Genomic DNA, 13,459 nt, shown 5'->3' with positions numbered 1-13,459 from the left:
ATGCCATGTCACTATTTTAATTGTTTTTTTTCTCTTTATTCCACAGCACGGTGAGCAGCACTCGGGAGCCTGCACGATTGGACCCTTCTGAGGCGATCCCTGAGGAGACAGGCACTGAGGGACACTTCGACCGCCCCGGTACATCTGCACCTTCCCACACATTACAGCCATCTGTCCCATCCACCAGCACAGGAGCATCGTGGCCGACAACATTACATGAAGCTGCTGGTGAGGAGATCGCTTTCCCTTTACCCCACCCTTCTGCCCCTGCCACCTCTAGTACACCTGTGGGTACTGGTCGGCAGCGGCAGAGGGGTCAGGAAAAGACTTATGCGCCAGAGTTCTTGCATCTGAATGCATCTTTCCAGAACTGTCTAAAAGTCTTGTCAGAGCAAATCTCCGCAGGCTTTCAGCAGATCAACTCCAGCATTCTGGAGGTGAAGACACTTCTGCAAACCATGCATTCAGAAGCAAGATCTTCGCCAAACCACACCTTTTTCAGGTCTGTTGTGGAGCGCATGGAAACGCTCTCTCCTACCCAGCAGATGCATGTAATGCATTCGTGCCACGGTGCTCTCCAGCACGTTACCTCCCAACCTCCTCCTCCCACCCCAGTAGTTCCTCCACCTGCACCCCCTCCAGCCACTTTCCATCCTCCCCCTCCTATTACATACCAACCACCTCCCCAGTACCAGCAACCTCCCCAGTACCAGCAACCTCCCCATACTAAACTCCTTCCCCATACAACTTTCCATCAACATCATCTGCTCCTACAGTCCCTGCCCAACCCTCCACTCCACCACCCACCACCTCTTCTGCCTCCCACATGTCCACCCATTCTCCAGCTTTTTCCACACCTTCACCTCGAACTGTTCCTTCCCCACCACGATCCCAGTCCTCTCTCCACACTCAGTGTCGAAGTGTCCCGCAGCCCCTCCAGCAGTAATTCCACCCCACACTACACAAATTTATAATGTGTGTAATTTAATAAAAATGACCAGTTTCATGGTTTCAAACCTTTATTAAAAAAGTTTTTTTTAACTTTAAAAACAGTTTACTAAGAAAAAATTTTTTAAATAAAAATTAAATTATCGTTTACACTGGTTGTCTGTCATTTCTTTCTGCGGCGAAATATATTTAAAAAAAAGGTTAAATACAGGGTATTTAAAAGGTAAAAAGGTATTCAAAACCAGGTATATAACTGTGGGTAAATTTTAGCTTTTTGCCACAGTTGTGTTCCTGGTTGTGTTTGAAGCAAAGTATTTCACCTAAAAAGTTGTGTTTATTGTTGGTGATTTCCTAACAATGTACACAATTTTTGTTAAAAGGTGAAATACTTTGCATAAAACACAACCAGGTACACACCTGTGGCCTAAAGGTAAAAATATTAAGACCATGACAAGATAGCCAACTTTGGTTGGCAAAGGTATATACTGTTGGTACAGAAGGTACACAAGTTTGGTTAAGGGCACAAATCTTTCACACTCTGTCATCCTGCCAGTGTACTCTGCCTTGAGGTGACAAAGTATAGGGCAAAACTGTCCCTCATTACTGAAACCGTCACAGAACTTCTAGTGGTAATGTCATGGTAATCTTGCAAGGTGGTTTCTTCAGAGGTGTCCTCAATGGAAATGGGTTCCTTGCAGATAACAAAATTGTGGAGCACCACGCAAGCTTTGATCACCTCGTCCACAGTTTCTGTCTTGAGGTTGATCGCAGTCAATAGGACCCGCCATTTGGCTGTCAGAATACCAAAGGTACATTCAACCATTCTTTTTGCTCTTGTGAGGCGGTAATTAAAAATGCGTTTTGTTCTTGACAATCCTCTGCTACCGTACGGTTTCAAAAGGTGTTCTGACAGCTGGAAGGCTTCATCCCCTACACAGACAAATGGCATAGGTGGACAAGATGTTTGCGGCAGCGGTCTAGGGGATGGGAACTGGAAGGTGTTTCCATACAGTTTACGCCCCATGGCAGACAGTTTGAAAACTTGAGAGTCATTGGAGCGGCCACAGGCCCCAATATCAACAGCAATAAATTTGTATTCCGCGTCAGCGATGGCCATGAGGACAATTGAAAAATATTTCTTGTAATTGAAATATTCCGATCCTGATCCGGCTGGCTTTACAATGCGGATATGTTTCCCGTCCACAGCGCTCAAGCAGTTCGGAAACTGACATATCTGTTGAAACTTTTCAGAAACACCAAGGTTACTTACCGGTAGCCGGTTTTTCCGGAGCCCATGACGGCACACATGAGAGAGGGGATCCGCCCAGTCAGGACAGGAACCCTACTGAAGATAAAAGGGCGGTACCTCTCCCTCGCTTCAGTTGGGTTACAGAGCATGAGAGGCCCCCCGGGTTAGTACACATGGTAAAGCTATCACCACATTATATCTAACTAAAAAAACACCCAAACTAAAGTGCACACCAAAGGAGTGAAAAGGGGGGGGAATATACAGGTGCCGTCATGGGCTCCGGAAAAACCGGCTACCGGTAAGTAACCTTGGTGTTTTCCCGTCTCCCATGACGGCACACATGAGAGACTTTTGTAGAATAAGACACCTTAGGGAGGGACCACCGCTTGCAGCACCCTTCTACCAAAGGTTAGGTCAGTAGAGGAAGACAGATCAAGTCGGTAGTGTTTAAAAAAGGTGGAAGGTGAGGACCAAGTAGCGGCTTTACAAATTTGCTCAATCGATACCTCAGCCTTCTCTGCCTAGGAGGTAGCCACGGCTCTGGTGGAGTGAGCCTTGATGCCTTCTGGAACCGGAGCGCCACTTGCGGAGTAGGATAACATAATGGCCTCCCTGATCCATCTGGCAATGGTACTTTTAGCTACCCCGTGCCCCTTTCTACTACCCTGAAAGGCTACAAAAAGGGACTGATCTTTCCTCCACTGACTAGTTATTGACATATATTGTATTATGGCTCTTCTTACATCTAATGTATGGAACTTTTGCTCCCCCGGGTTTCTGGGATTGTTACAGAACGACGGCAAGGAGATCTCCTGAGTCCTATGAAACTTTTGGACTACCTTGGGGAGATAGGCCGGGTCTGGTCTTAGAACCACTCGGTCATCCAAGATCTGTGTATAAGGAGGACATATAGACAGAGCTTGTAGGTCGCTGACTCTTCGGGCTGACGTTAAGGCTACCAGTAAGACCGTTTTAAGTGTAAGTAGCTTTGGTGACAGCTCTAGTAGTGGTTCGAAGGGATCTTTGGTTAAAGCCTCCAAAACTAGGTTCAGGTCCCAGGGTGGTATCTTTGGGATAATGACCGGCCTTGATCTGCCACAGGACTTAATGAACCGGGACACCCACCTATTGGCTGCTATATTGCAGTTATATAGGGCCCCCAAAGCTGAGACTTGAACATTGAGTGTGTTAGTGGCTAACCCCAGTTGCAGCCCCGACTGTAAGAACTCTAGGATAGGTCCCACTGGAGCTACATCCCCTAAAGATTCCCCCAGGAAGTCTAGGAACTTTTTCCACGTTCTACCGTAGATTTGGGATGTTATTGGTTTCCTACTTTTCAACAGGGTGGAGACTAACCCTGGAGAGAATCCCTGGCGACTCAGTAGCGCCCCCTCAAATTCCAGGCTGCTAGATGGAAGCCCTTCACCTGAGAGTGGACCACTGGTCCCTGGGAAAGCAGGTCTGGAATCTCTGGTAGTATCCATGGATCTGTCACTGACATGAGCCTCAGAAGGGAGAACCAAGGCCTTCTCGGCCAAAAAGGAGCTATAAGAATTATTCTTGCCTGATCCTCCCTGATTTTCCTGACTACTACTGGGATCATTGTTATCGGGGGAAATGCATAGGCCAGGATGAACTTCCAGGGTATTTGTAGGGCATCTACTGCGAAGGGGTTTTCCCTTGGATTTAGCGAGCAGAACTTCCTGACCTTCCGGTTGTGTGCGGTAGCGAACAGGTTTATTTCTGGTGTGCCCCAGGCCTGAACTATTTGTTGGAAGACTCGGGGGTTTAGGGACCATTCCCCTTGTCTTAGATGCCTGCGACTCAGGAAGTCTGCTTGTATATTTTCTGCCCCCTTTATGTGCAATGCTGTGATGGATAACAGATGTTGTTCTGCTAGCTGGAAGAGTAGATCTGATATTTGCATGAGGCCCCGAGATCTCGTTCCCCCCTGATGATTGATGTAGGCTACTACTGCCTGATTGTCCTTCATGACCCAGGTGTGGCGGCCCTGAAGTAAGGGAAGGAAATGTTTCACGGCTTTTTCCACTGCCCATAGTTCTTTTACATTTGAATTCTGATCGCTTTCTAGTGAGGACCAGGTCCCCTGTATTGTATGGGATCTCAGGTGTGCTCCCCACCCTGTGGCACTCGCGTCTGTCGTAATGATGTCCTCGACTGGTTTTTGCCACGGGACACCAGCTGTTAGATTCTTTTCCACAGTCCACCAGAGCAGGGAATCTCTTACAGCCACTGAGAGACATAGTTTGCCTTCTAAATGCCCTTTTAATTGTTTCTGCGCTGACAGGACTTCCCACTGTAGTTGCCTTAAGTGGTACTGCGCCCATGTTACTGCGGGTATACATGATGTCAGTGAGCCTAAAAGGGACATTGCGTTCCTCAGTGTCATATTTGGCCTTTGTATTGCTGTGCGAGCTAGGTCTCTTATCTTGGTCACTTTCCTCTCTGGTAGGAGGCAGCGTTGTTGCTCGGAGTCCAATATCAACCCTAGGAAGGATTGCTCTTTTACTGGGGTTATCCTTGACTTGGGGATGTTTACTATCCATCCTAGTCCTACTAGAGTTGCTATTACTTCCTTCACTTGAAGTGTGCAGTGGGATTCCGACCTCCCTATTACCAGAAAGTCGTCTAAGTATGGGACGATCACTATGTCCCTGGATCGCAGAAAAGACATTACTTCGGCAATCACTTTGGTGAATACCCTGGGGGCTGTAGACAGGCCAAACGGAAGGGCTGCGTATTGGTAGTGTCTCACCTGCCCCTGGATATAGAGCGCTACTCTCAAATATCTCTGATACTCCCGATGGATTGGGATGTGATAGTAGGCATCTTTTAAGTCTATCACTGCCATGAGGCAATGCTGGAACAGGATCTTTGTGGCCGTGTTGATTGACTCCATTTTGAAGGAGCAATTGTCTATCCACTGATTGAGTCTCCTCAGGTTGACAATGGTTCTCCAAGAGCCGTCTGGTTTTTGTATTAAGAAGAGGGGGGAGTAGAACCCCCTTCCTTCTTGCGCTGGGACTTCCTGTAGGACTTGTTTTTTCACTAGTCCCAAGACTTCCGTCTCCAGGGCCAGCTGTTGCTCTTGGGCTTTCCTTCTGGGTGTTATTATGAAGGTATGCCTGGGCGGACGGATGAATTTTACTTTTAAGCCGTCCTTGATTATATTTAGGACCCATGTACTGGGGGGAGATATTTGCCCAGGCGGAAAGGAAGAGAGAAAGCCTTCCCCCTACCTCCGGCCCAATGTCATTGGGGAGATTTTTTGGAGAAAGTGGAGGGCCCTTTAAACATATAGCCCGATCCTCTTTTTTCTTTAAAGTCCCAGCTTTTTCTATCTCCCGGGGGATGACCCCTGTTAAATCTCCTCCTCCGAAAGGGCTGCTTCTTAGGTTCTCCCGGAAATCGGGGAAAGCTTTTCTTCCTATCCCCCGCATGCTCCAAAATCTCTTCTAGTTTTTTCCCGAAGAGGAATTGGCCATCGCATGGAATGGAACATAACTTGTGCTTAGAGGGTAAATCTCCGGGACACCCTTTAAGCCACAGGGCTCGTCTTGCCGCATTTGACAGGCTTGCTGCTCTAGCTGTCAATCTTGCGGAGTCTGCAGAGGAATCGGCCAGGAAAGCCGCTGCTCCGTGCACCAATGTTAGATTAGCTAGAATTTCGTCTCTAGGAACTCTATCCTTGATCTGGTCCTCTATTTGTTGCAGCCAGACCATGAGGGCACGAGCGGTACAGGTACCGGCTATTGCTGGCTTCAATCCCCCTGCTGAAGCTTCCCAGATGTGCTTCAGAAACCCATCTGCTTTCTTATCAAGCGGGTCTTTCAACACGCCAGAATCTTCTAATGGTAGGGATACCTTTTTTGAGGATCTGGCTACAGCCCCATCAATTTTTGGGACTTTTTCCCACGTTTCTGAGTCCTTCTGGTCAAAGGGGTACCTCCTCTTTGATGTGGAAGGTAAGCCCCCTGACCGCTCTGTCTTTTTCCATTCCCTGTCAATTTTTTATCATTTACAGGGAAGGTACGCTTTCGCTTTTCCTCCAAACATTACATCCTCTAATGATTTGGGAGTTTTTTCTTCTTTAAGGCCCATTGTAGCTCTAATGGCCTTGACCAGTTTTTCTACGTCCTCCGTTGGGAAACATGGACGGCCGCCTATATCGCTGTCCGAGGAGGATTCTGAGGACTGCGTAGAGGAAGAGGAGGTGGAGGGGGACAAAGATCTATCCCGCCCCTTCTGCTTTGGCGAGGCCTCTGAATCGGAGCTCCTTCTACGATTTCTTTTCTTTTTAAGGGCTGCCTTTAAGGAACCTTTCACCTCCTGATGTATTAACTCCTTCAGACTAGTCACCAAATCAGGGGTCTCCTCCTGTATAGTCCTGTTAATACAGTCAGCGCAGAGATCTTTCTGCCACTGATCTGCCAGCGGGTTTTTACATAGGGCGCATTCTCTATTTTTGGTTTTGCTGCTGGCCTTCCTCGCCCCCTAGTGATCAAACAGAAAAAATGGAACCCCATTACCATAAGGGTGACATTCACGTAGATCACTCACCACCACTGTCAATCAGGGATACCGATCTCGGAGGCTCCTCAGATGCACTCGTGACGTTTCTCCTGGACGTTCCAGAGTCATGCCGATTGCGCTTATGACTGCCGCTCCCACCACTTGAGCGACTGCTCCTGGTATGTTGGTGGCTCGGCCTGGCATCTGGTGAGAGGTCTTGCTGCTGACGCTGCTGCTGTCGCTGCTGCTGACGCTGCTCGTCTTGCCCCACTTCCATTCTGAAGCCTTGGGCATGAGCGCGTCTTCTGTGGTCATCCCCCTTATGTAAGGGGGATCCACTGCACTCTCCGCCTCCTCCGGTAAACCCCACCGCCCCTCCCCCCCCGCCATACCGCCGGGATCTCTCTCCACCGATCGGCGTTCTTCACCATGGGAGCCGCCATCTTGGATTGTCGGCGCCGCCTCCGACGTCACGCGGGCACGCCCCTTCCCCAGCGTGCCCTGCGCGTGACGTCAGAGGAGCGCGACCTGGAAGCGGCCGCTCCCTCAACGCTCCTGAGCAGGGAATCACCAGCAGAGGGGGAGAGGGCGGCGCGGCAGCCACGGCAGAGCCCCAGGACCCCCGCCGTGCTGTTCCTGCGCCCGCTCGGACGCTGAGCCCCGGAGGACCCGCGGACGGCGCTTCCTCCATCCCGTCGCCCAGCGCTCAGGAGCCCAGCCTTATCTTCTACGCCGGCACGGGAGAGGGGCAGGTAAGTGTGACCTGCTGTCTTCAGCACGGGTCCCTGTCAGGAAAGGAAACCCAACTGAAGCGAGGGAGAGGTACCGCCCTTTTATCTTCAGTCGGGTTCCTGTCCTGACTGGGCGGATCCCCTCTCTCATGTGTGCCGTCATGGGAGACGGGAAAATTTCAATCCACCTCTCTGTTGTGGGCTCTGGTAAAAACTCTTCAGCTAAGGAGTCCCACAGTGCACGACATGTGTGCTTCACTATTCCAGATATGGTGGAAATCCCGAGTCTGTACCGGAAATGCAGTGACGAAAGGGATTCTCCAGGTGCAAGAAATCTGTGGGGAATTAAAAAACAATCAATTAGTTTAAAATCACAGCATTACATACCAAAACTCAGCTATAACACTTGGAGATACAAACCACCACCAACAAGATTGCAGTGAAAGTGTGCTCTGATGCGAGCATATCCAATAAATGTGGCTTACCTTAAAGTCACCATCAGACGCTCTGCGGGTGAAACAGAGAAGCGGCAATAGGTGTCCGATTTTCTTATGAGGTGTGCAATGCGCTCCACCAAGTAATCAAAATTCTCCATTTTCATCCGTACATATCCAAAAAATTTCTCCGGGTTTCGTCTAAGGTCCATGCAGAGTGTAGAATAGACCCCACGCGTCATTCTCTTGGCTGTGATGGGGTGGATCCACAAACGTCGTCTACGATGCCTGATGCGCTGCTGCTGTCTCGCTCTCTCCTTCTCCAGAACAATCACCCTCAAACGATTCGCTCCGCTGTAAAATCCGCCAAATTCTTCATAATATTTCCAATCACAACATCCATCTTCGCCAGTCACTTGCTCTTCTCTCCAACCTGCACTTTCTCCTCTACAACCTGTCAAAGAAGGGCTGTAGGAACACAGTATATATAGTTTTTCAGTAGCCAATCCCGTTCGGAAGGCCACAAGGGGAGTTTTTAAAAACCGGATCCGGCGTAATCCGTCGAAAAACGGATCGAAAACCGGATGAGACGGATCCGGTTTTGGCTGTCATGCGCAAGACGGATCCGGCAGAAAACCGGATCCGTCACATCCGGTTTTACAAAACATTTGCCGGATCCGGCGCTCCGGCATGACGCCGGAACGCGCCTGACGGCGAAAACCTGATATGTGAAAGTAGCCTAAGGATGTAAAAAGGGCAATAAATAACAAGAACAAGGCATTTAAGAAGCTAAAACAAGAAGGCAATCAAGAAGCATTAAAAAGTTATAGAGAAAAAAATAAAATGTGTACAAAACAAATACATTTAGCAAAAGTGGAAACAGAGACTCATTGCTAAGGAAAGTAAAACAAACCCCAAACTATTCTTTCATTATATAAACAGTAAAATGATTAAAATTGATGGTGTCGGCCCTTTAAAGAACAATGAGGGTGAAATCATACAGAGCGATGTGGGAAAAGCAAATGTTTTAAATACTTTTTTCTCAACAGTGTTCACACAGGAAAAGTATTTACCAGGGGAAATGCAGAGTGATAATGTAAACTCCCCATTAAGTATTACCTGCCTAACCCAAGAAAAAGTGCAGAACCGCCTTAGTAAGATTAAAATTGACAAATCACCAGGCCCTGATGGCATTCACCCTCGGGTATTAAGGGAGTTAAGTAATGTGATAGACAGGCCTCTATTCCTCATATTTAAAGACTCTATAGCAACAGGGTCTGTTCCTTTTGATTGGCGGCAAGCAAATGTGGTACCAATATTAAAAAAGGGGTGTAAAAGGGAACCTGGAAACTATAGGCCGGTAAGCTTAACATCTGTGGTGGGTAAAATTTTTGTAGGGTTTCTAAGGGATAGCATTATGGAATATCTCAATGTTAATAAATGTTTAACTCCGTATCAACATGGATTTATGAAGGATCGCTCCTGTCAAACTAACCTGATCAGCTTCTATGAGGATGTAAGCTCTCAAATGGACCAAGGAGAATCATTGGATGTCATTTATCTCGACTTCTCTAAAGCATTTGACACTGTCCCACATAAAATATTGGTAAGTAAGATAAGAAAGCTTGGGCTAGGGGAAATGTGTGTAGATGGGTAGGAAGCTGGCTTAGTGATAGAAAACAAAGAGTGGTTATTAATGGCGCATACTCAGATTGGGCCAGGGTTACTAGTGGGGTACCACAGGGTTCTGTATTGGGCCCCCTACTATTTAATATATTTATTAATGATCTAGTGGATGGCTTACACAGTAAAATATCAGTATTTGCAGATGATATAAAACTATGTAAGGTAGTTAACACAAAGGAGGACAGTTTGCAACTACAGACAGATTTGAGTAAATTGGAGAATTGGGCTGAAAAATGGCAAATGAGGTTTAACACAAGTGTAAGGTTATGCACATGGGAAGGAGAAACAGATGCTACATTTACTTACTAAATGGGAAACTGATGGGGAAATCAGACATGGAAAAAGATTTAGGCATCTTAGTCAATAAGAAGCTAAATTGGAGTGCCCAGTGTCAGGCAGCTGCCACCAAAGCAAATAGGGTCATGGAATGCATTTGAAGAGGTCTGGGGACATGAGATGAAAACATAATTCTCCCTCTGTACAAATCACTCGTCAGACCACACTTGGAGTATTGTGTGCAATTTTGGACGCCGGTGCTCAAGAAAGACTTTACTGAACTTGAAAGGGTTCAAAGGCAGGCTACTAAAATGATAAAATGGAGTTGGTTCACTACAATACCCAGAAAGGTTATCAAAATTAGGTCTATTTACTCTAGAAAAGAGAAGACTTAGGGGAGACCTAATATATATGTACAAGTATATCAGAGGGCAATACAGAGATCTCTCCAATGAACTGTTTGTACCAAGGACTGTGACAAGAACAAGGGGGATTCTCTTCGTTTGGAGGAAAGACAATTTCTGCACCAGCATAGAAGAGAGTTCTTCAAGGTAAGAGCAATGAGGCTCTGGAGTTCTCTTCCTGAGGAAGTGGTGATGGCCAACTCACTGAATGAATTTAAGAAAGGAATGGATGCTTTTCTTGTGAGTAATAGTATAGAAGGTTACGAATAACATAATACTATAGGTAGATGGTTGACCCAGCTTAGGGGAAGGAATTTTTTTGCCTATGGAGAAAATTGGCTTCTACTCTGTGGGATTTTTGCCTTCCCCAAGATCAACAATGCAGAACAGCTGCACTAAAAATAGACTGAACTAGATGGACATAAGGTCTTCCCTCAGCCTTCAAAACTATGTCACTATGTAATAGATGCAACACTGATACAGCTGCTATTATTGTTTATTATAAACTTTTTTTCAGCAGACAACCAAACGAGGGGTATATATTTTTGTGGACGAGTTGTCGTTTTGAATGACACCATTCATTTTGACATTCAATGTACTGGACAATGGGGGGGGGGGGAGCACAACTCTGCACAGCTATTGGAGTTTTATAGTTATAGCTTTCACTCTGTGATAAAAATAAATTGTCAGTGAAATTATAGCAATACAAAACTTGTATAATTTTTTTTTTTTTAAATCTAAAAAATTGGGAGAAAAACGGTTTTGCGTCGCCATTTCCCAAGACACGCAACATCTGTAATTTTCTCATTGATCGAGCTTTGTTAAGGCTACTTTTTGCATGTCAGGTTAACTGGTTTTACAGATACCAAATTGAGTAGATCTGTTTTGATAATTTTTTATAGCATTTTTTAGGATGAGACGCAGTGACCAAAAACCATGCAATTTCGACATTTTGATTTTTTTTCTCATCATGGTATTTACTCATTGGGTTATTTAATTTTACGTTTCGATTGCCTTCACTTTGACAGACACCACAATACCAAAAGTACCGTATATACTTGAGTATAAGACGACCCGAGTATAAGCAGAGGCCCCTAATTTTGCCACGGAAAACTGGCTAAGCTTAATGACTCGAGTATAAGCCGGGTGTACCTCATACCTGTCCTGCTCAGTGTGGCTCTCCCTCCTCCCAGTACGCGTGGCTCCCCCTTCTATGTATGGCTCAGCTCCCTGTCCTCCACCGTGCTCCTCCCTGCTTCCAATGCCCTCTGTGCAGCACCCGTCCTCAGTGCTTCCAATGCCCTCTGTGCAGCACCCGTCCTCAGTGCTTCCAATGCCCTCTGTGCAGCACCCGTCCTCAGTGCTTCCAATGCCCTCTGTGCAGCACCCGTCCTCAGTGCTTCCAATGCCCTCTGTGCAGCACCCGTCCTCAGTGCTTCCAATGCCCTCTGTGCAGCCACCGTGCTGCGCCCTTGTCCTCCCCTCCCGTGCTGCGCCCTTGTCCTCCCCTCCCGTGCTGCGCCCTTGTCCTCCCCTCCCGTGCTGCGCCCTTGTCCTCCCCTCCCGTGCTGCGCCCTTGTCCTCCCCTCCCGTGCTGCGCCCTTGTCCTCCCCTCCCGTGCTGCGCCCTTGTCCTCCCCTCCCGTGCTGCGCCCTTGTCCTCCCCTCCCGTGCTGCGCCCTTGTCCTCCCCTCCCGTGCTGCGCCCTTGTCCTCCCCTCCCGTGCTGCGCCCTTGTCCTCCCCTCCCGTGCTGCGCCCTTGTCCTCCCCTCCCGTGCTGCGCCCTTGTCCTCCCCTCCCGTGCTGCGCCCTTGTCCTCCCCTCCCGTGCTGCGCCCTTGTCCTCCCCTCCCGTGCTGCGCCCTTGTCCTCCCCTCCCGTGCTGCGCCCTTGTCCTCCCCTCCCGTGCTGCGCCCTTGTCCTCCCCTCCCGTGCTGCGCCCTTGTCCTCCCCTCCCGTGCTGCGCCCTTGTCCTCCCCTCCCGTGCTGCGCCCTTGTCCTCCCCTCCCGTGCTGCGCCCTTGTCCTCCCCTCCCGTGCTGCGCCCTTGTCCTCCCCTCCCGTGCTGCGCCCTTGTCCTCCCCCTTCATACTCACCCTGCTGTGCCGTCGCTGAATGTCCCTGCATCCTCCGTTGTCCAGCGCTGACAGCTTCTTCCTGACTTCAGCGGTCACATGGTACTGCTCATTAAGGTCATGACTATGCTTCCACGCCCATGGGCATCCATATTCATGACCTTAATGAGTGGTACCATGTGACCGCTGAAGGCAGGAAGAAGCTGTCAGCGCTGGGACAAGGAGGATGCAGGAGACGTTCAGCGAGGCACGGGAGGGGCGAGTATGACTTCCCAGCCACCGACTCGTGCCGCCGCTCCCCTTCCCCCACTGGTCTCTGACTCGTGGATAAGCCGAGGGGGCATTTTCAGCACAAATGTGCTGAAAAATCTCGGCTTATACACGAGTATATACGGTATATATTTTTATTTTATCATTTTTAATTTTAAAAAAAATTGTTGATTCAAATTTCTACTTGATAAATTTTTATTTATTTATTTTTTTAAATATCCTCTTATTCCCCTTTAAGGGGTTGGCCACTACTCGGACAACCCCTTCTGAATTCCAATGATCCCCCCATAGACCAACAACACAAACTCACCTTCAGTGGCAATGTCACACAAGCCCCTTTACAACAAAACTGGAACGGAACCGCAGGAGTATAAAGGTATGTTTCCGTGGCGTATTCTCTATGGATTGGACGCTGCATACAGCCGCAGCGTCCAGATGTTACTGCATAGTGGAGGGGATTTTATGAAATCCCATATTCACTATGCGTACAAAGATGCAGGTGGCAGACCTGCGTATACGCACATGCATCGTGTCTTTATAGACCGCAGCATGTCCATCTTGCGGAGACGCTCAGCCTCCACTAGATAAATAGCACTGTTTTATGTATAGGATGCGGTGATTCCGCATGTGTTCAATGGAACCAAGTAATTGCTGTAACCCACATAAGCTTAGCAATTCCTGGGCGATGTGAGAATGACTGGTAAACTGGTGAAATTAGGAAACTCGTTCCCTACGGAACTAGGGAAAAGATCTGCGGCTTTGAACCGCAAAAAAAAAAAATCTCAAAAATTTGATAAGGAATTTTTTTTATTATTGCTTCCAATTTCCCATGAATGACTAAAGTAAAAAAATGTAG

The 13,459-nt window shown here is 47.9% G+C and overlaps 1 protein-coding gene across 2 annotated transcripts in view; it reads right to left on the bottom strand.

The window, feature by feature from the left end:
• PSME4 (proteasome activator subunit 4) overlaps positions 1-13,459 on the bottom strand; it is a 219,507-nt gene that overhangs the window by 141,825 nt on the left and 64,223 nt on the right. The gene's annotated exons all lie outside the window — the stretch shown is intronic.

The sequence above is a fragment of the Dendrobates tinctorius genome, unplaced genomic scaffold (assembly GCF_039654945.1).
Source record: "Dendrobates tinctorius isolate UK_male_01 unplaced genomic scaffold, ASM3965494v1 ptg000203l, whole genome shotgun sequence".
NCBI lineage: Eukaryota > Metazoa > Chordata > Amphibia > Anura > Dendrobatidae > Dendrobates > Dendrobates tinctorius.
Note: the sequence above shows the minus strand (reverse complement) of the source record. Positions and strands in the feature narration are given on the sequence as shown.